Below are 22,756 nucleotides of genomic sequence, written 5' to 3' on the forward strand. Positions count from 1 at the left end.
TGAGAATTATTTGGGTTAAACCTTCAGCCCTATTGATAGTCTGTTGCAAGTTGGATTATAGTCCTCGGAATCGTCTGAACAAAACGCAAGAATAAATTTTTGGCATATATGATTCGTTACAGTTTTGTGATCAGTGCCTGTTGCCATTTTGTACGCGTGTGGAATTCCAGCTTTGACCGTCAAATATTTGAGCTCTAAGGTCGTTTTGTATATAGCCGACATTGTTCACCTTGCATTGTCGCCTACTTGATTTGCTTTAATGACATGCCACAATGAAATAGGTTGAGAACCTGACTTGATTTCAAGGGCAACATAAAAAGTAGTTTGATAGCTAGGTAGTGTACTGCCCGATAACACATAATTTGAACTGAAAGACCTGTTCGGGCCGTATGGGTCTTCTTAATGGTTTGTTACCACACATCGACCGACCAAAAGAATGACACAGGGATTACGAATGTAGTTTTAAACTCTGCACTTCTCTTCCAAGCATGGACGACAATAACATTTATATCAGTATACTTGGATTTTGCGAAACGCATGTGAAAAATAATGGAGGCAACGAACAGTTGTGAGCAAGCCTGTGCGCGAAAGTGCATCAGTCCAAGTTGACCGTAAACATGAGATGTCGCTGTAAAACTTATGATTCTAACAGCTCTTTGGCTTAGTCCACTTTGTCAGAGCCATGCAATGTTTAATGCCATTTTGACGGATATGTAACCTCAGAGCCTAACTTCTACGCATGACATCTACAGTTGCTAACATTTGATAAAATGTTAGAAAGTCATGCACCGTATTTACAATTTTACATTAAAGTCACAGCATAAAAGGCAGTATACTTTTAACTTGATGCGACCTCAATGAAGGAGCGTAAACACCTGATGTAGTTATTGTCAAATAGCGTGCCAAACCATTCTGACTTCTGATGAAAAAAGCAAAAATACGTTTTTAGTTGTCCACTTGTGTAATACCAATAAACACAAACAAGCGGTCGACTTAAAAAAAAAGACCGTTGTCTTTGTTGTGCTATTACACGCCAAGCTGAAGCTGTTTTCTTTTACTGCTTGGTTCTTTATTTTTTTTTTCTTTTCTTTTTAATGCACATGCTTCTTGATCCCTTATTGTGTACAAGTTTCCCAGTATTATGTTTAGTTCAAAGGAAAATGAGTCTTTGTAATCTTTCATAAAAAGAAAATAACTATGAACTTATTTTCCTTTTCAGCTGAATGTAATGTAGGGCCTCGCAGGGTGTATGTTAATTTCGATCTAATGTACCATTATCTAGTTAAAATGTTTGCGAGAGATAGGAATTACATTGATTTTTAAAAGTCTCTTTCAAAGGTTGACCTGAAGTCTCTTTATGCCTACACCAAAGCGCATTAATTTTATCAATACGTACAGTAATAACATATGAATTATTGTATGTACAATGGTCAAACTCTTGCTATTATATAGATATGACCCCGCAACATTTCCCTGATTCGATGTCGATTATCCTTGACACGAAACTTGCCATCTTCAATTTAGATTTGATTCAATACCGTGATTATTTGGATCTATATCGGTATGGGGCATGGCAAATGTTTTCCAGGAAAAGAAGAAATCTTGTATTACTAATAGCTTTTGTTTCCTTACATGTTTTGTTGAAAAACAACGAGTCAGGTATATGGAAGGTTGAAAAATTTATGGATTTGTATGAGAGAAACACTTAAAAATACACGAACATTTTTTGTGAACATTAAAGTTATAATACTAACTTAACTGTAATTTGCAGAATTATAACAGATGGCATACTCCAATTCATCTTTTTGAAATAAGACATTCAACTGTGGTTGTCAAAAAAACTTGAAGGAATTGTTCGATTCGGAGTTCCACTCACTACCATCACCTTTCGTGTGTGGGTGGTGAGTATTCGTGAAGAACAGTATAAAGTATATTAATGTTTAATCGTTCATAGTTAGCAAAATGCTCTATGTTATTATATGGTTGAAATTTTTCTAGCTGCACCGATTGAGTTCATGGTCAGTCGCATCTGTTTTTTCTGTGGTTAAATGTTGACGTATAGTTGACATTTGTCGCCTTTTCACGTTGGAAACACAGCTTGAAGCGATTACAGGCAGACATGAGGAGGAGTTTGGTTAAGTGGTACCTCTTATTTTAACATAGGGTGCTCCATTCATGTTATTTCGTGCTGTAACCTGCTATTAAAGCAGAGGAGAAGATCAATTCACCGCTGCCGCTTCTCACCCAGGCGCTACAGCGATCTGTCATAATCCAACATTAAAATAGCCGCCCATAAACAGCATTTAATATTTAAATATTATAATAAAATGGACAGAATTTGAAAAATGAAGCTTTGAGGTTGAGTTGATTGTTTTAAATCAAAAGTAACAATCCCCAAAAACTGGCTGCAAATTTAATTGGATGGGAGGACGATACAATGTTTCGGTCATTATCTGACCGACAGGGACGAATCGATTCTTGGGATTTAGAAAGGGATAACGTTTCTTAAAAATGGACGAATTTGATCTAAATCGATTACATTTTGTTAGCACTAATAGAAAGATGTTTACACGAAACCGTGAGTTTTTGAAATGGGAATCTTTATAACATTTCTTAAACTGTCCCTTTATTATTCAGTTTAGTTTCCTCCTTGCTGAATAAAAGCATTAATTTAAAATTAAAAAAAAAAAAATCCTTACTTAGCCTCAAACTTGTTGAACAGTAAAGTTTTTTTTTTTTTTTCTAATTTCCAAATAGATAATTCGGCTTGGCCTTTGTGATATGTAGTAAAACGTTGTGGCAAAATATCAAATAATGATGGAATTAAAAAAAATTAATTAAAAAAAGCTTTACCGGTGGGACAGTATGAGATTGACTCTCGGTGGTGTGAACGTGAACCTTACTGTCTGCATTGTTTAGTCAGAAGGCTATGTGCCACAAAATGTTGTAAAAATAGGGGGCACGTGCCGGGCAAGTTGTGAGTAGTCCAAATTGGACTTGAAAGGTTTCGTGGCTAACCACTCAGGTACAAAACACCCCCACATAAAAAGGGGAAGAAAGAGCCTTTGCCTATTAACTTGTGCGTGAAGAGAGCAAGCTAGCGAGAGAAAAAGCGCAACTCGATTAGAACTTATCTTCAAATTTGTACGGACAAAAGTCATAAAGGTGACTTGGAACTAGTGGTAGACTAATGGTGATAATATATGGAACTGACAGCTGAAGTGTGTGGTAAAGCACATCAAGCAAAGCACTTAACCTGACCTTAAACTCCTCCATAGTGACTGAAGTTGCTGTAGTGTACTGTAAACCACACACAAAAAGCCATTGTTGAAAAGTGAACAGTAATGCATGAGAAAGAAGCTTACATGGACTTTAAAACGCAATAGCCTATACAGTTTTAATGATTTAAGAACATTGTGATATACACACCTGGCTTTCAGGTCTTACTATTCCGTATTTATTGAGCTGTCCTTACTAATAACATACATGTTGTCAAAGGGAATTGTTCCCTGGAATGTCCAGTTGTTATATACTTATTAAGCAAAACACCCGCCGGGTTATACAATGATCATATTGCAAGGCATTTGGCCCACACTCAGCTGTCCCTTAAAATAGGATTTGCTATTCATGAACGTACTCATACCAACGAAATCACATTTATCGCACCGCAACATCAATGCACACTCCATATACAGTGGCTGTGTGCAGTGCCCCCAGTCCGGAATTTTGTTGTGGAGCATGCCCGAGCGGGTTTTTACCACCACCACTTTTGTTATGGCCTACCCTAGTGGATAGTTGGTCCTACTGCCGGTTTGATGACCGTTTTTTTTTTTCCTGGCATGAATGACCCCATTTCCTGCCTTGTGCTAAAGGTGCCCCAAGGGCAACTTTGTCTTTGTCTTGCTGTTTGTAACCCAAACGCCACAGATTGTTATCACATGAGTGTCCACCTTAATGTACTGGGGGCCGATGCGGCTGTTGAACGATACATGAGGTTAGTGCGCTCTCGAGGTTGCCGTGCCTGCTCTTGACGCTGTGTGCATCGTGCCACACACTCCTGCCAGTCCTCCAGCCCTCGGCTGTTAATTCACTCATACATGTGCTCAGATGAGCCACTCTGACTCAGAGCCGAAGGACTTGGACCGAGGATGTTGAATATGCCAGCCCATAGCTTTACCACGACCTAGTCTTTAATGGTAGTGGGGACAATGCCTTGGTCGCTGATTTTCTTGCGTAGGCCTACTTAGGTGTTCTTCATGTAGCTTCCCGTCAAAGAGTAAATTCTACTATTTCCGGACAGGATATTTGGTGATTAATTTTAGAGATTCCACAAGCTTTTGATTCCGTATGGGGGGGGGGGTGTGCCCCCATCACTTAAAAAATTAAAGTATATTAAATTCACTAATTTTATTATAATATGTTTAAAAAGAAGTATTCTGTGATGTTCTGTTTCAGAGCATCTCAAACCATTTCTCTTAACAGCGTGTGAAATACAGACGAGCATCACGATAACTTACAAAGAGCTACAGCTCTCTGCTGGATAAAGCAAGTTCCCAGTGTCTGTGCTGGTAAAGTTTTGATGGATGAGGTTTGTAATCAAGGTAAAGACTATTATAGATTAGGCACACGTGTATCTGTTATTATTGATGTGCAAACAAACCGTGTATGTGGCATTTGAAAAATGCCAAATATCGGCCAATATATTGGCATTGGCGATATATCGGTCTACCACTAGTGCCTTGCAGTACTGATTCTGAAGGCGGGGGGCCTTTGAATAAAAATGTTTGAGAACCACTGTTGTAGATAGTGGTTTTCGAGTCCCATATTTGGTCCTGAGCAGTTAAATGCCACTGTCTTCAAAGAATCCTCGGGCCTGCACATTGTTGTTCCCGCTTCCTGCATTTGGATCCGTGTTTGATTTGTATTATAGCAGGTATTTTTTATGTACGTGGGTTATGGATTTTGTGTTTTGTTGTGTCTTATCTATATTTTCCTCCCTGAGGACATCTGGAGGCCTCCCGACACACCCTATAAAAAGGGTTGGAAAGATTCCGCGGCTTCAAGAAGAAAGAAAACACAATGTCGGATGATGAACGGGCTAATGTGTATATTTTTGTTTTTTATTTGAACAACCACTCCGTATTCTTTCATTTAGATGTCCTTCAGAAGCTACAAAAGATAATTGTTTCAAAGACAGACGAAATAAGTACAATTTACCCTAATCCTCCCATTTAAAAAGTCTACATTTTCAGGCCTAGGTACGATAATACAACACAACAGCACAACAGTAGCTAAACTATGTTCAGTACTAACTAATAATAAAATAATAATAATAATCATAATCATAAATAATCTGTCGCAATTTGGTTGTATTTTGTGATTTCACTGAATTTATAAACATCCATCTCTTGTTGCTTTTTTTGGCCTGTAGTGACTTTATAATTAAGGTTCAGCTTTTTGCAAAAAATGCATCAACACGCCCCAGTGTTCTGCCTCTCAGCACCATCGTGTATATTTGCAGGGACTGTCTATTTCAACGATCAGTTGTTAGATTTAAGCAAACCGCAACAGCAGCGACAGTGTCTTAAAATCATCACTGAAATGGTCTGTAGGAGTCCAACTCTGAAAGTCTGTAGTTACATGATGGTCCAAAGGTTGTGCATACCTCATCTTTTGTGTGCAAGAGACACTTGTATTGTCGCTGTGCAAGAAAGAAGCCTACGTAATCAGGTAAATCACATATCAAGCGGTGACTTTACCCCATCTGCCAGGACACACCCCTTAGAGGGGACTGCTGGCAAACACTTCATTCCGTCACTCTCTGTCCTGTGTTTATGACATCGATGTTTCAGCTCCTTGTAACAGTGTTTAAAATATTGTTCATACATTTAAATGAATGATTGTCTGAAAACGTAGTGTTTTTCAGTCACTAAGAGATGTCTTTTATGCCTTTGCGTATTGTGTCATTTGGATTTAATAATTATGAATTGGAATATACAAATGTTTACCTTGTGGTCAAAAAAATCCAAACCCCACTCGTTAAAATTTGACCACATTACGCTTCCACTGAATAAGTCTTTTTATTTTTTGTTTATTCTTTTTTGTTTATGGCTGGCCGTTTGATTTCTCCATGAAAATCGGGCTGGTGAAAATCGATAACGATAATTATCATGAGATAATCTTTCTCGATAAAACGGTTACAAGGTCCAATAAATCTTTGCTATAATGTTTTTTCTTTGATAATAATTTTTTATAGCCAGCCCTACTTGAAAGTCTCGCCACAATTAGGTAGTGGGAATACAAAATAAAACAAGGTGCAAAAGACAATCTGAGTGACGTGTATGTAGGTTCTGTTAGTTTGCTAGGGAGTTTCTGGGTGTTGGTTGTTAGGTTGTGGCCAATGATTCTGAGTCACAAAGAGCCACCCCCCAAGTCTCTGATATTCTGGGGTCTGGTTCTTTCTTTCATGCAAAGTCTTTGCTTGCCTTAGCAAACACCACTAATTATGTAAATAGTCTATTAAAGCTCAGGAATTCAAGATAATAAAGTAATTTATTTTTAATGGAAATTGCTAAATAACCGCATTTGGGTCTTACATGTGTGGTTTTCTTTCCCAGTGGGCACTTGTGGATTCTGAAACATTGCTGGCAGTCTGAGCTCAGTTGAGCTTCAGTTGAGCAGTTTATATAGGGTTTTTAGGGGCCCAGACGGCCCCTCACAGTGGCTGCACACATTCCTCGCGCGCCTGCCTTTGAGCCGTGTCCACAAACACCCCTCATTACTAGCTTTTTCATCTCTTCTGTAGTCTGGATATATGCAGGGCTTCTAGACTGCTACTGATTTGTTGCATTTTTGCAACCTTTTTTTCTTGTCAATGTGACTAATTTTAGAGGTACCACAACCATTTGACAGACTGATAACCCGCTGCCATATCATTGATATGAGAGAATCATTTAAAGGGTAAAAGCGGGCCAAAAGTGAAACGAAAAGGCTTAAAACGTTTGAACTGACTGCCCCACGCGGGCCGTCAGCTCAGCCCAAAAGACAGCCCAAGCGCTAAGCTTAAAAGCAAAGGACTTTTTCTAAGCTGACCGGTCTCAACCCACTCTCGACCAATTTTTAAACAGTGCTGTGAGATCCAGTAAAAAGCGTTGGGGTTCTTCTGCGGAGTTCTCCACAAGCCACTATGATGTCTCTGTGATGTAAAACAGTTTAAAGCCAGATGAATCCACGCTGACATTCTCAACAAACTGATGCAGAAAACAGGAGAAACACTGTGCTCTGCAATGATCTAGTTAGCTTTGCAATTCACAAAACATATATCGTTCATTTACTGTATTGACACGAGACTGTAATCAGGTTAGTGGGGCCATATGGGGATTTCATATCTAATTATTATATTTTAATGTAGGCATTATGTAAAGAGTAATGGAATTTAATTAGTGTGTTTTTGTTATTAAGCTATGTCTGTTGGGATTTTTTTTTTGTTTATAGGTCAAAGCGAAACGAGTTTTCAAGCATTGAAACAGTGCTAAATGATTAAAACAGTTTGAAATTTGTGGGGGTTTCCCCATACATTCGAATGTGCCCTGTTACATTATAAAAAAAAAAAAACCAATGACTGCTCTTTATACATGTGTTATTTCAATGATGACCAGAAGACACCCACTAAAATGTCATCCAGTGTATTTTTATCAATGTTCATATACCCCAATTTCTAAAATCTTTGTGTCAGGAATTATTTGGGTGAGATCCCAGAATCATAGATGACATTAACAGAATCCACAGTGCAGCACCAAAAACTACTCAATTGTAATTTTATATCTTTACCAATCTTTGCCACTATAGTTCAGAAGGGAAAATAGGTGTTACCCATTTGGCAGCAAGTTGTTTTTAAAATCATTAAAAATATAATAAAATTTGTATGATCACTTATTCTTTTATGTAGTTTGTATTGAGTGCTGTGGTGAGAAGTATGTTGTTTCCTTTTTTACGTAAATGTATCTGTTACACAATGACAAAGGAAATTATTTCACCCATATTTTGACATTTTAATTCCACCAAAAAGATAGCTTGAAACATAAAAACACTCTACTTGCCATTTAAGACGTTTCTCCATGGCGCGTAAAAAAATTACTTTTGTGAATTTAGCAATTTTGATGTGGACACTGATAATTGCGCACACCTCGTCTTTGACTCTTATACTAAATGTTTCGGCAATCCCTTTTTCATAAACTATTAACCATACAGGACATTGTATAGAACTACGAAGCGTGTGTATGTACGACTAACTCAGCCAGGGCGTCGGGTGGCTAATATTATACGATTTTACTATGTTGGTTTTATAAAAATTAGTTTGTTACAATTTTTTAAAGGTTGCTGTTATGTAGGGATTTCACACCGCAGTGGTTGAGTGACTAGGCATTGCAGTCACCAAAGAGTTGTTCAAAATAAACCTTGGAGAGTGGTTTTCACACGCAGCACCTCTCCTCAGACTTGATGCACCCAGCAGGTTGGCCAGAGTTGACGACACAAAGACAGAAACGGAGTGCTAATACGCCTCTTGACCGATAGAATGAAATGAAATACGCTGTGGTTTTCCCCACCTGGCATAGAACCCGGTCAGAGGGTGCCGAGATACAATTGGGATAAACGATAACAGTGGGCTTGTGGTTTCAAAAACCAAAAACAAGGATACTGGACATTCCGGCCCTGCGAGAACGCACATTTTCAAAGGAGAATTACTGAGTTAGTTAGCATTGTTTTTCAGATAAAACAAAAACATGTTAAAGTAGGCTGTTTCTTAAAGATTATCTGCAAACATATATATATGGTATTTGGTATGCTTTTCAGGTAGATACCGGTCAAATAGGTTGCATATTACACAGAACACCTATATGATAGCCGATGTTACTGTTTTGGTTAAATTGAAAATACATTTACATCTGCCGCCCCAAAGTTTTTGGTTAAAAAAATGTTACTGCTTTCTATCATATTGCTGATAGCTACGGTTCAATGTGTGCAATTCCAATGGAGACAAAGCATGACATATTATTAGTTAGTGAGAGTATTAATAATGATAACTTATTTCCAGTGCTACCAAAATTAACCGTGCTAGAGGTCTGTAGAGCTTGGCACCAAGTGATTAGTTCTGGAGCCCTGTCTATAATGTGTGTATATCCTGTGTTTCAGGGATTCATTACATATAGAGCTGAGCCTTAGGGCCTCTTTGGTGACTCTGCTGATTGGAGTTTTCTTCAAAACCATTGTTGTCCATAGTAAAGAGTGCATTTGAGGATAAGGTCAGCACTCCCGTCCTACTATTTCCTTCTCGCTCTCGTTTTTCGTATTCATGCATAAAAATGCACTACATACATGCACACAAAGTCTGCTTTTGTTTGCAGTCGCACATTATTTACCCAAGAGAAAGAAACTTGTCGCTTGCTTGCTGTAACTCATATTTGAGAGTGGTCCTCAGCGTGCAGGCTCTGACCCTCTTTCTCGAAAAGCTTGTTATTATCCAAAAGGCAAACGCAGGTCTCACAAGACACTCGGGGCGGAGCTCCGGGGGTAGAGGGTGAGACATGCCGTTAACTTTCAGACTCATTCTCATGCACGCACGGCCTCCGTAACAGAGCTGGACCAGACTGGAGCTGATGATTCATGTTTCACCCTGCACACTTGCATCCAGAAAAAACTGACCTTAGTCATTGTGTTCAAAGGGGCAGTTTGGGCGTGTATAGTTTGCAACAGGAAAGCGTCGTACAGGGGTGACAATCTTTGTGTCTGTTTGTTACGATATATCCTGACCTGGCACCTTCGTCTTACATTTTGTTGTGGGAAAACAGTAATTGAAAACAGTCTCTTTGTCTTTATATCAGGGCGTACTCCCCTTGTCGACCTCCAGCAAGGTGTCAACCTTCTCATCTCCATCCCCTCTATCGTTTATGGCAGCTTCAGTGATGTGAGCTCTCATCTCTTGCAGCCGCAGATCTGGAACCAGTGCTGTCACAAAAGCTTGGTTTGGTGATCAAGTGCATTTTTTACATTACAGATGTAATCATGTGGTATTGTTATTGTTTTGAGCATTGTGAATTGTAGTCATGAATGTCACTAAATATCTCAAGTGATGTTTAGTTCGTATAATCTACGTATTCATGAAAATGAAAATAAACCCTACTATAATGAAAAATATAAATGTTTTAAATAGACCATTCTCTTCTCTGTAAGGAAGTACTATACAGAGTCAGTTAATAATTAAGTTAACTAATATTTTTTTTCTATTATTATTTTTTTTTTTAAGAAAATTAAATACTTGTTAATACTGCAAGGATGCATTCAATTGATCAAATGTGACAGTAAAGAGGCTTTATAATGGTACAAAAGATTCATGGTCATTGTCCAAATAAATGCTGTCCTTTTCACAGAATCCTGATAAAAAACACTCCACTGTTTACAAAAACAATGATTAAGCCAGCACAACTGCAACACGATCACAAAATTCATGGTCGGTCGGAACATATTAGGATTTTGAGTCGACGGATTGGATCATTTTCGGATGCCGCAAAAAAAAAAAAAAAAAACCTGTTTGCTTTTCATTTATTACTGAACGCTTACTTTTAAGTGCGTGTCTTGATACCACTGCAAAAACAAAAACTACTAGCTGCAACTAATAAAGTCAGTAATAAAACAAGTACGTACCTAATATACGACAGCACATCTGCTTTCTTTCTCAGTGTTTCAGTGTCACTTAAGACATAACTGAACTGTGTTACCATAATACTTGTGCCAAAACCGAGTATTTTAATAACTTTGTTTTTAGTTTCAGTTCAAAGAGAGTGAAAGAGGAATCAGTCTGTGTGATAGCGCATCTCTCTCTCTCTCTCTCTCTGCGTGTGCTCGATTCAAGAATGTGTGCTTGCAAGGCAGCGGTAGAAAAACAGTGGCACATGTTCTCTTTTGCTTGAATGGTTTAAAATGGCAAGAACAAACACATGCCAAACAATAAACTTTAACTCTATGATGGTTAAATTTAACAGTTTAATCTTTGAATCGCATGCGTGCCGGAACCATGGGGTCTGGTCTGTACGGATCAACGGATAATTTACGATGCACCACCTGATAATAAATGTTTTTTTTTTTGATCAGCACGAATGATTCTCTGAAGGATCATGTGACTCTGAAGATTGGAATACATTTTATATATATGTGACCCTGGTACCACAAAACCAGTCTTAGTAAGGTCAATTTTTCAAAATTGAGATGTATACACCAATAACAAAATGAATAAATAAAGCTTTCCATTGATGTACTAGGTTCATTAGGATAGGACGATATTGGCTGAGATACAACTATTTGAATATCTGAGAACAGAGGCTGCAAGAAAAATTAAAAATACTGAGAAAATCACCTTAAAAGTTGTCAAATAATTTTCTTAGCAATGCATATTACTAACAACAAAAATAAAGTTTTGATTATATTTATGGTTAGGAAAATATCTTCATGGATCATGATCTGTACTTAAAAAAGGTATCCTAATGATTTATGGCATAAAAGAAAAAATTAGATAATTTGACCCATATGATGTTTTTTTGGCTACTTCTACAAATATACCCCAGCGACTTAAGACTGGTTTTGTGGTCCAGGGTCTCATTTATATTTTATTATTATTTTAATTTATTTTCAATATTTAATGTCATATTACATTGTATTCAACCGTATTTTGGGAGCATAAGATACATCTTTCAAAAACATAAAAAAAAACTCTTTCTGATATATTTACTTTCTCTTGAGATTTTTTTTTTTTTAAACATTTTTCATTTAGTGTTATATTTCTTCATTTAGTAGTTTATATTTTACTGAAATTTGGCAGTTGACTTGGTTTAGATAATGAAAAATTTGTCTGTTCCAGATTTGAAGTGGACAAAACTATATTCATGGGCTATTGGCTTTGAAACGATAATTGTGCTACTGAAACAGTCAAACATATTCAAAAAGCCTGTGCTTCATTCTTCTCTCAGATTAAATATGCTGTCTGTGACTGTTGTCACAAAACTAATGATACAGAGAATAAAACTCATGCAGCTCTGCTGTTGGTTCACTCCGGGGGCAGAGAAATGGGAGCGTTTGTGGGTAAACCATGGTCTGTCCACCACAGGTCATTAAACATGGACACTGTGAGAACCAGGAGAGGAAGGACAAGGACGGAAACCCCACCGACCGGCTCCTTCAACAATGCCAACATCTAACAACAGTGAGTCCTCAACTAAGCAATTAAAAACAGCTATAATTACTTCTGCTTCATTTATCCACGCTAGAGAAATCGGAAGGTGCAAGTGCATTCTGAAATGCTGACAGTGTGTTAGTGTGCTCTTCTGAAAGAGAAACCTGAGAATCGTTCTGATAGCTCCATTGCATTTTGCACAGGTATTCAGACCACATTAGACTCCACACAGGCGCTGTTCTTGCCCATCGGAGCCTCCTGTGTCTCATCTCCATGCTCGTCATGTTTTTTCTTCTTCGACTCGGTTCAGGTTTCAGGTGGTGTTCACATATGCACTGCAGGTACGTTTCCGCCATGGCAGAACACACCAGTGACCTTCCACCGCTCCTTTCTCACACACGGACCTTGTTCATACTCTGCACCGTTGTCATCATATGCGTGAGTACTATTTGTACGTAATCCTTTGGGTTTGTTTTATGGCGACTGTACTTCACAGTCTTCTAGCTACCATCGCGTTTGCATTCTCCTGCGTGCCGATGTGCCAGTATCTGACCAAACCCTGCTCCCCACAGAACAAGTATGAAATGTTTACTAAGCTCGCGTCAGAACGGTTGTGGTTAAACTGCAGTGGTTAATCAGTTCATGTCAACAACCGTGTCTCATTGGGATTCAAATTATTCAGATATAAATACTTATTTGACATTTCACTCAGGAACACTATAATTGTCTCCCTCAGTAGATCATGTGTACATGATTTCTAGCTGATAAACAGCTGATGCCCAACTTTTTATTAATAATAGTTTAAAAAAAATCATTAAAATTTTTTAATTGCATTTACAATAATTAAATAATAATTAAATGTGGGGTATAAATATAAAATGTTATATTGAATTAAAGTAGATATGAATATTAAACCATTTTGGTGGATGATGATGATATAATTCTTATGAGAAATTTATTTTTGTTTGCCTTTTTGAGAAAACATTAAGAATCTATTATTTTATTTTATTTTTATTTTTTTCCCACCCTAATTATGTGATGTATTTTCCCCATCCCCAACAAACTTATGACAATGTACTTTATTTTGTTAAAATAATAATAATAAAATAAATTTTCTCAAAATAATAATAGAATACTGCTGCAAATTACAGATATGAATATTGTGATACTGTTCCAGTAACAAATGTCAAAAAGCAAGGAAAAATTCGGGACATAATTCAATTGTGTCAGATTGTTTTTTAGTTTGAATACTAGTGATATAGAAACAGCACAAATCTGAAACATTTGTTTGTTTTTGAATCATACATTTACATCCAATTTGTTAGATATGAAAACTTTATATTTTCATATATAGTATATATAATACACACACACACACACACAGCACACACCACCCATATATATACTATAATTATACATGTGTGTGTGTGTGTATGTGGTATAGGCTATATATATATATATCTATATATATATATATATATAATAGATGGGGGGGTATATTATATAATATATATATATATATATATATATATTATATATACATACGACACATGTATGTATGTATATGTATATATATATACTACATTGCTTTTGGCACATCGAAGATACATTGATTAGTATATATATTATAACATATAACATGTGTGTGTGTATGTATATATATGTCGTACATATACATAGCTCATACCATATACATATTTATATATATATATATTATATATATATATATTACACACATACATATACATACACATACACATACATACTATATTACTACATATACAAATACATATACAACATACATACATACACCCATACATTTATTTAGGTTTATTGCTCAAGGCAGTTCATTAACACTTAAAAGATATTTGTTGGTTGAAAGGTTTGCTTTTAAAATCTTTCTGACACAGACAGTGAACCTGTTTGTTCACAGGGATTTGCCTTGTGGCTTCACTCAATCTCACGATGTAATCTAGAATCTCCGTTCTGTTTGCTTTGGGTGAAACATTCCTCCTGTGTATTAATGGACACACAGTGTGAGATGATCAGATGCTGGGGTGTGAAAAAGAGAGCCTGATGTCTCAGCCGAGTGAACGTGTGTTTGCTAGGTGTATTCAGCGTGTGAGGCCAAGCGTGCTCTCTTGATCTGCAGGATCTCGTCTCGGCTGCTGATGGCCGCTTCACGTTTGCGGAGCTGCTGTCGTTTTCGACTCTCTGTCATGCTGGTTCTCATCTCTGGGTGCTGACGGGGCCACTGGACTTTTTATGGACGGTACGTCAGCATGCTGTTACTGGTGTTTGTGTGTAGGAAGAGGAATGTAAACACGTCCTCTGGGTTTAACTCGTACTGCCTTTCTGTATGGAGTCTTGTTGGTGGGTATTTTTCTGTCTCAATCATATGTAGCATTTTTGTCTGCTTCCCGCAGCTCTTGCCAGTCATCCTGGGTCTCTGTTGTGGCCATGATAGCATTTCGTGATCGGCTGCCTAGTCTCAAGGTGTCGTGCCTGCTGCTGTCAGGCCCTCCTCATCTATGATGTGTTCTGGGTTGTAAGCCATTAATGCAGCAAGTCACACTGGTTCCTAGTGATGGGATGGCACAGTCACCTCGTATCAGTCACGTCACGCGTCGATTTAATGTCACAGTAACCATTTATACACTACCAGTAGTTTAGACAAGTTCTAATGCCTTAAAAACCCATTTGATCTAAAGGCTTTTGCTTGAAGTTGGCACGACAGATCTATCTGTATTCTAAATGCATGTTATAAAGTTGCAATCTACTGAGAAAAGTGCCCAGACTTCTCTCTGATGACGTATATCATTTAGTTCGCATAAAACCCTGCCTTTCTTTCTTATAACATTGAATGCAAGCTTATTTTTTTTCTTTGTATTTTCCCAATTCAAGTGACCTTTTTTCACTCTGATGTATGTCACAATACAGAAGAAAAAGATCCGTCACTTCTTCAGTTTCATGGGTGACTTTAAAAAGTGCTTGAAAATTAGTTTTGTACATATATAATTTGGGCTTACATATTCTATTTTTTCCTGGAATTTCAGTGTAATATATTATAAAAAATAAAATTATTATTATTATTGATAAAAGATTTTTCTTATTTCTAGGTGAGCGGTAAATAATCTCAATCAAGTTACATAAGCTTTTTAACTTTGTCTTTTTTTTTTTTTTTTTTTTTTTTTTTTTTTTTTGGAAACTAATTGGATTCAAAACCAAACAATATAATTATCATGAACCAAGGGCCTGGCACGGGTAACTTTGAGTTAAATATGAACGTGCTAAAACTAATATTATGAAATGGATAGTCCTGACTCTAAAATTGTTTGTGAAATATACACACACTATTCATAGGGGTGCATTAATTTAGGGGTGAAAAATCTGATTATGAGGGGGGGGGAGGTTTGTTAATTTTCTCTTTATACAAACCTTTAAAAACCCTTCAAAATTTTGTAATTATATATAAGATAATATACATATAAATATAATATATTAACTTAGTAGTAGTATTAAAACTATTAATTATTATTATTGGTTCATTGTTAAAAATTGCTAAATTTAAAAAAAAGATTGTATTGTATTTGCAATATTTTACTGTAAAATTTCTATACTAAACATTTATGGCTGTCTTCTTATTTCTTAAAAAGCCATATTGTGATTTATTCCATTTTGATTTTCGAATAATCATGCAGCCCTAAATAATCATGGTCTAAATTGTTTTCAAACGTGGTGCTTTCTAGGAATTAAAAGCATTGCTTAGTAACAAGTTCTTCCTTGACTTGTTTGGAAAACATCCTGCTTTTTATTTTCGGATTTCATTCATGGTTTTTTTGTCACTCTCACATGCGAATAATTAAAGCATTCATGCCCAATTTAGACTGATGTGTATCTAATGTCACCATCATTTCTACTGCTATACCACTCCACCCAGCTGGTGCCATAAAGCGTGTTGTATTGCAGCACATTAAATTGTTTTTCAGAAGTATTCTTGTAAAGGGGCTGTTTACTTATTCTCTTTGGAGCACTCATTTAAACAGATGCTTTATTATGTAGATAAATGCACCTGGAGCAATCTAGAGTTAAGTGCCATTTGAATGCAAACCTGGTGACCCTTGGGTTGCAAGTCCAGATTTTAACCACGAGATCACATCAAAATAATTTGTAGTTGCAACTCTGAAACGCTGTTCCCCATCCCACCCCAGTGCTGACTGTCGAGACCTTTTCGCCAGTGTCTCAAATCACTCCAAACACGCTTACACAAGCCTGACATCACTCTCTCTCAGCGTCTTAAAACAGCAGGGCAAGCTGGTCTGTCCTCTGACTCATCTCCCTCCCTCTCCTGTAGGTCTTCTTCTCCGCCTACATCTTCAACAGCAACGTGATGGTGAAGGTGGCGACGCAGCCTGCCGACAACCCCCTCGACAGTGCTCTCACGCAAGCTGCACCTGGGCCCCGGCATGGGTCGGACATCCCCCGCCTCTCCCTGCCAGGAAAGCTGGTGTTCCCCAGCTCCACGGGCAGCACACTTCTCCATGCTGGGCATCGGGTGATATTCGTCATGCTGGCCTGCTGCTGTGCTTCGTGCTCGATACGACAACTATAAGAAAACAGGCCAACGGAGAAGTGCCCGGTTCTGTCAACATGTCCGGCCGCATGCAGCGGGTTTCCTACTTCCACTGCACCCGCATTGGTTACTGTTGGTTGGTATCGCAAACGGATCATCGCAAAACGGATCATCCGAACACCACACTCACATAAAAGAGGTTGGATTGGATTGTGAAGAGTTACAGCAGAATTTGATTTTTATCTGTATCTTTAATTCAGTCTTGTTCTGTCAGTCTATCTATCATTCATTCGGTCGGTTTGTCATTTCATTTGTCTGCCTGTCTGTCATTCTCTGTCATTCGTCTATTGCAGTGTTTCCCAAAGCTTTTTTTTTAGCCACGGCACAGTTTTGAAAAGTGGCACAGAACCTGCATCTAAAGTGGGATTTAGATGCATTTGCACAGACTTTTAACTGTATCAGATTATATAAGCATATAAAAGTCATACGGGGCGCCATTTTTGCTCCCTTATCTGAATTTTGAGGGAATTCTAAATGTATTTTAATAGACTAAATCACACGTGTGAAAGCGTGTGAACTAAACGGGCACGCGCAGGAGTCTAACCTACATCATGTAGTGTATGCATCTATGCACTCTCTGGGTGTGTTTTTTGTTCAGTTTTTGCGATATACTAGATAATGTCAAATCGCATATTGTTTAAACAAACAAGTACAATACTATTGTAAACTACATATATATCACACCCCTACGCTAGTTTGCACGTACAAAAAACTGAAGTATACTTTGGGCTTTAGTCTATCTATAATTCTGTCTGTCTGTGTTCCATCTATCGCTCTATAAATCATGTGTCTGTCCACACTCTTCTTCTTTTTTCCATCTCCTTGTGCTGTCTGTTGTTCAATCTGTCCATCCATCTATCATATTGTTGTCTATCCTGTAGGTATGTCAGCATCCCCTCTATTTACAGTTTTGTTTATCAGTTTGTCTACAAAAACAAAATAAAAAAAAAACATGAGTTTGATTATTCCAGATTTATCATGTTGATTTCAAACCATTTCCAAAACACATGAGGATCATGAGAAAAGGATATAGTTCAGAAGAGTGATTCAACACTAGGCATGGCAATCCCATATATATTAATGCTAAAAAAAAGTGGCTTCTCTTTAAATAAACTACTACTGGCAAAATGCACTCTTATGTGATCAACCAGTCAGTAACTACATTAGCCTTAAAAACAATATACAGTAATGTGTTTGATTCACTAAAAAGACTCGTTCATTCAGTCATCTGACTGCACTTGTTCCTCTTGTTTAATATTATTGACTGTGACGCTTTAGATTCAACACTCTGCTCCTACGCTGTTTGATGGTTCTCTGTCTTCCTGTCTCAGGTCTGTTGACTGCAACCGTGGCCTCTCGCATTCACCGCGCGGCCCAGCCTGCCCTCCTGTACCTGGTGCCCTTCACCCTGCTGCCTCTGCTCACCATGGCCTACCTGAAGGTGTGTCTGTTAGCACCAACAGCAGAATCTCCACAGGGAGGCTAGGGCCTCATTTCTAGGAACGTCAAAACAGTGTCAACTTAATTTTCGTAGTAGAATCGCCATTTCCTCACTTGCTCCGAAACCAACAAAGCAGAAGTGTACATCGGGTCATCGCTCGGTTATCTGAGCAAGGTGTGTGCCGTATCCGTTACACGTTGCTGCATTATTTATGTGCTAGCGCACACACCTGTGCATCTCTGCGGGTACATCGCATTCCTTCTCTTGAAGCATCAAATGTACGCCGGCTTCCTTTCACTGTGGCAGATGTTTTGTTCTGCATGTGGTGAAACATAATCTGATCAGTTCTGTGTAGTGCCGTCGCCATGGCAACAGCCTCTCTTTTCCATAGAAACGATCAATTGTGGAATGTTTTTACACGTTTATTGAAGTTAAAAATGCTGTTACAGTAGCTACATGCACCCTTAAGAAATAATATGCAGGTTTTCTTCATGACATCGGGCAAATATTCAATAATCATTGAACAAACAAAAACCGTTCATGCCAACGTTCAAATATGTAGCATGTCGAAGCACAAATGGTTTACTACCTTTTTTTTGTGTCAAGGTATGCTATAGTACTTGTTGGACATGATAACCCATCAGCAAGATAAAATCATGTTTTGAAATCTGTTAAAGCATGTTGTGTGTGTGCGTAAAAATAAAAGCAGGGAAAAGCAAATTACGATTAGCAAGTTAAATTTGAAAACCCATCTTCTGAAACAAGAAGCTCACACAATGTGTTTCCATGTAGGGTCTGTGGTTTAAATTGTGTTGACCTGTATTCTGGTTGGTATAGTTGTTAATAATATGAAAGGATGAATAAGGTTTTTTTGTTGTTGGTTGAATGGATTGGTGGTGAGGGGTGGGTGTGTGTGTGTGTGTGTGTGTGTGTGTGTGTGTGTGTGTGTGTGTGTGTGACTCTTGGGGTTTGTGACCTTCATGGATTGAACAGATGTAATCATAGATGATGTAAAGCATAGCCACACAGGTCTGTGCTGTTTTCATCAGCGCTTCTGCACAATTAAACATGTTAGTGAAATATCCATGGTTGTTCAAACGGTGGTTAATTTTAACAGCAAATTTTGATTTAGTTTTAGTCATAGTCTTTTGATGAAAAGGCCATTTAGATTTAGTCATATTTTAGTCATCTGAAAAAAAAATTTTTAATTAAAGTACAGTACAGTTACATTCTTCATTACATTTAGATCAATCCTTATTAGGGTAACTAAAGCGATTCAGTCAAGAGCAGTATGTGATTTTCTCTTTCTTTTTGTTGTTTGATTAATATTAACGGCACAGATATCAGCAACTAAATTAGGCTACTGTCCCTTTAAAACCAAATGCACGGATGCAGTAGATAGATCAGTGGGATCAAATGTGTCAGTAAAGAAGGTGAGGCAAAATAAAGGTTTGGTGCTTGTTGGCGAAATAAGTGTTAGTAAGTGAAATGAGCATTAACGAAGATGAGGACGTAATTATATCCACACAGATCTACACAGGTTTGTGCTGTTTTATAGAAGAACAGTACTGATGGCAGCATAAACACTGGTATGTGCTCGTCTCTTGTAACTATATGATAAGACTAGCTGTCAAACCTCTGATGTGACAGATGAAAGTGTGCTGAGTGAAATGTCACGGTTATCTGTAAACTTCCTGTAATGCGGTTGCAGACCCACTGACATTTACTGTAATAGTCTGTGACTGTATCTTATATTTGTATGCCGCGGCTAATGGGTCAAATAAGTGTGACAGGAATGATGGGCACTGGGACATTGTGCTTTTATCACATGCATCAGTCTTCTCACATAGACTATATAATTAAACTGTGCACTTTATTCATCATATTCAAACACATTTCAGAGCTGATAAGTAGATAAGAGCAGATATAGTAGATGGGAAATTACTTTTTTATAATAAAATATCTTATTATTGATGTTAACTTAGTATAAACTAGATATTTACAAGGAAGATCAAATAAAAAAACAAATTGTAAAATCTGATTAAACTTTATTATTATGAATAATATTGTTGGTAGATTTTTATTCTATTTGTACTTGAACAATATTGTTCTTTCTTAGAGATTTTTGTTCCGTAAGTCTATTTAGTTTTATTTCAATAATTTGTGTGAATGTGTACATCAGAAATAATAACTGACCTATTCTTTTATTTTTTATTTTTTTTTACTTTAATTAAAAAATGAATTGTAGTAGCCAGCGCTGGACCAGAATAGTTGATTATTCGAATATTCGTTCGGTAATTTTACACATGATAAAAACGTGCACTTTATTTGCTTGGAAAGCCTAATAATAATTTGTCTATATTAAAAGTATTGCTCTTAACAGATCTGTGTGTTTTCTATCACTAGTGCAGTGTCTGTTTTTCGGAGCATATAAGCCCTGCCCACTTCTGGCTCGCGCTGTACTATAGTTTGTTAAAAGTTTATTAATTCTGAATGTGTCATGTGTCCATATTGCAACAAAATGCAACACTGCGCTCCCTTGGGTCCGCAGCGCCACACCCGCCACACGTGAAGTCGACTGGATGAACGGTTCTCGACATAATAAAAATGCAAACAGACAAACACACAGAGATTCCTGGTTCTATTACACTGTGTCTACACTGGACGGAACAGTTGTGTCGCCCGCCCCGCAACAGCTGAAGTCTGTCTACCACTAGACGAGACAAGCGACCGTTGAAAATCATTTGAAATAAAATAAATAGAAACGCAGCAGCAGTTTACAGTCGAGAATTTGTTTGTGCCGTGCGCGCCGCATCCAGTTGTAGACAGCATAATAGATTCTGTCGTATTTTGTCGCGCCATGCCGCTCGCGTCCGGTGTACACACGGTGTTCGAGAGAAGAATATGTTCAGCCCCCTCTCTCCGAAGCTTCGAATCTCAAAAAAATTGTATTCGGGACCAGCCCTAGTAGTAGCCTATATTAGTTTAAGTTTTTATATGTTGTGTGTGTGTGTGAGTTTGTGTATTGACCCATTACATTTCTGAAAAGGTCCCATCGTTTATTTTTATGCACAAAACACATGTAAATAACACTCCCCTGTCTGGTGCTCCACAGGGAGACCTACGGCGCATGTGGTCCGAGCACCTTCAACACCAAGTCCAGCAGCTCCCGCTTCCTGGAGGTATGATACAGCTCCGACCAGCACAAGTACCCCCACCCACCGACCCACCCACACCCACCGGAGAGAGAGAGAGAGAGAGAGAGAGGAGAGAGAGTCGGAAGAGAGGAACAGGCACTCGTCTTCTCATCGTCCCTCATTCCCGTTGTCATCCTCTAGCCAGTGGATGAACAACTGTTCGCGGACTTTCAACTGCCAGATGGATTCATGCGCGCTCCTCACGTCTCCAATCATACCATGTGTTTTTTCCTCTACCTCTCTTTCTTTTCTCAGCTCCATTCCACCTTTATCACGCCACCTTCCCCGCTCTATCTTCCTTCTATCCCATCAACCCTTTCCTGTTCCCCCGGACTCAGCCACATGTTACCGGATCGCTCGTTCGTCGTCTGGACATGAACCGGAGCTCCTTTGAGCTCCAAGTGTGTTTCCATTTTGTACCGTTTGGCATCATTATGGATTTACAGACTGAGACTTTTTTTTTATTATTTCCTGCTCTAAACGAACTGTGGATGAGGAACGTAGATTCTGCCACAGCTTGGGATGTCGATGACCCTGTAAGGGACCAGCACACAGTAGAGGACAGCCTCGTTTTCCCCGTTCCTTCTCTCTTCCTCTTTCCCTTTCTGATAAACCCAACCCGCATCCATCCCTCCCGCCCGCCAGTTTCCCTTTCTAACAACCCTTCCTTCGCAGAAACATGTATTTTATTTAGAAAGATTTTATTCTTGGCATATACAGAAATGATGCATTATAAATTGTGGGGGCGTACAGCTCTATGTATATACGTGTACACATGTATTAGGGGTTATCATGTCGAGGTGCAAGCGTGCGTGAGATCATGAGCGAACAAGAGCGAGGATGAATTTAAATAGGAACCGGTTTTCATTTCGTAACTTTTCGATCTCAAACTGCGCAAAATGGGAAATGTTTTTACATTTCTTCCTGTTGCCCTCCATAACTTGATCTGCATAGGTCACTTCTTTGCCTCTTTCCATAAAACTCTTTCCATCGCAACGGGCCGGGTCCATCTCGGCCAATTGAAGACAAGGTTGTGTATGATCTGCGTTTGTGTTTATGTATGAATGTATGGCGTTGGCTCCACAGGCTCTGGATGGACTGCTGAAGATGAGCTCAGTCGTGTCATGGGGGGAAGTGGGTAATGATCGTACTAAGCTCAGTTATTTAAACAATGAATTTTCCGCTAGTATTTCAAGCATTAGTTGTTTTTTTTGTAGTCATTCCTTCAACCCAGTTGGCTCTGTAATGGTGAAACTGGAATT

General features: G+C 38.2%; 1 pseudogene; it reads left to right on the top strand.

The window, feature by feature from the left end:
- Positions 1 to 12,139: 12,139 nt before the first annotated feature.
- On the top strand, positions 12,140 to 21,501 carry LOC122144377 (annotated as a pseudogene).
- The last annotated feature ends 1,255 nt before the right edge of the window (positions 21,502 to 22,756 follow it).

The sequence above is a fragment of the Cyprinus carpio genome, unplaced genomic scaffold (assembly GCF_018340385.1).
Source record: "Cyprinus carpio isolate SPL01 unplaced genomic scaffold, ASM1834038v1 S000006657, whole genome shotgun sequence".
Taxonomy (NCBI): Eukaryota; Metazoa; Chordata; class Actinopteri; order Cypriniformes; family Cyprinidae; genus Cyprinus; species Cyprinus carpio.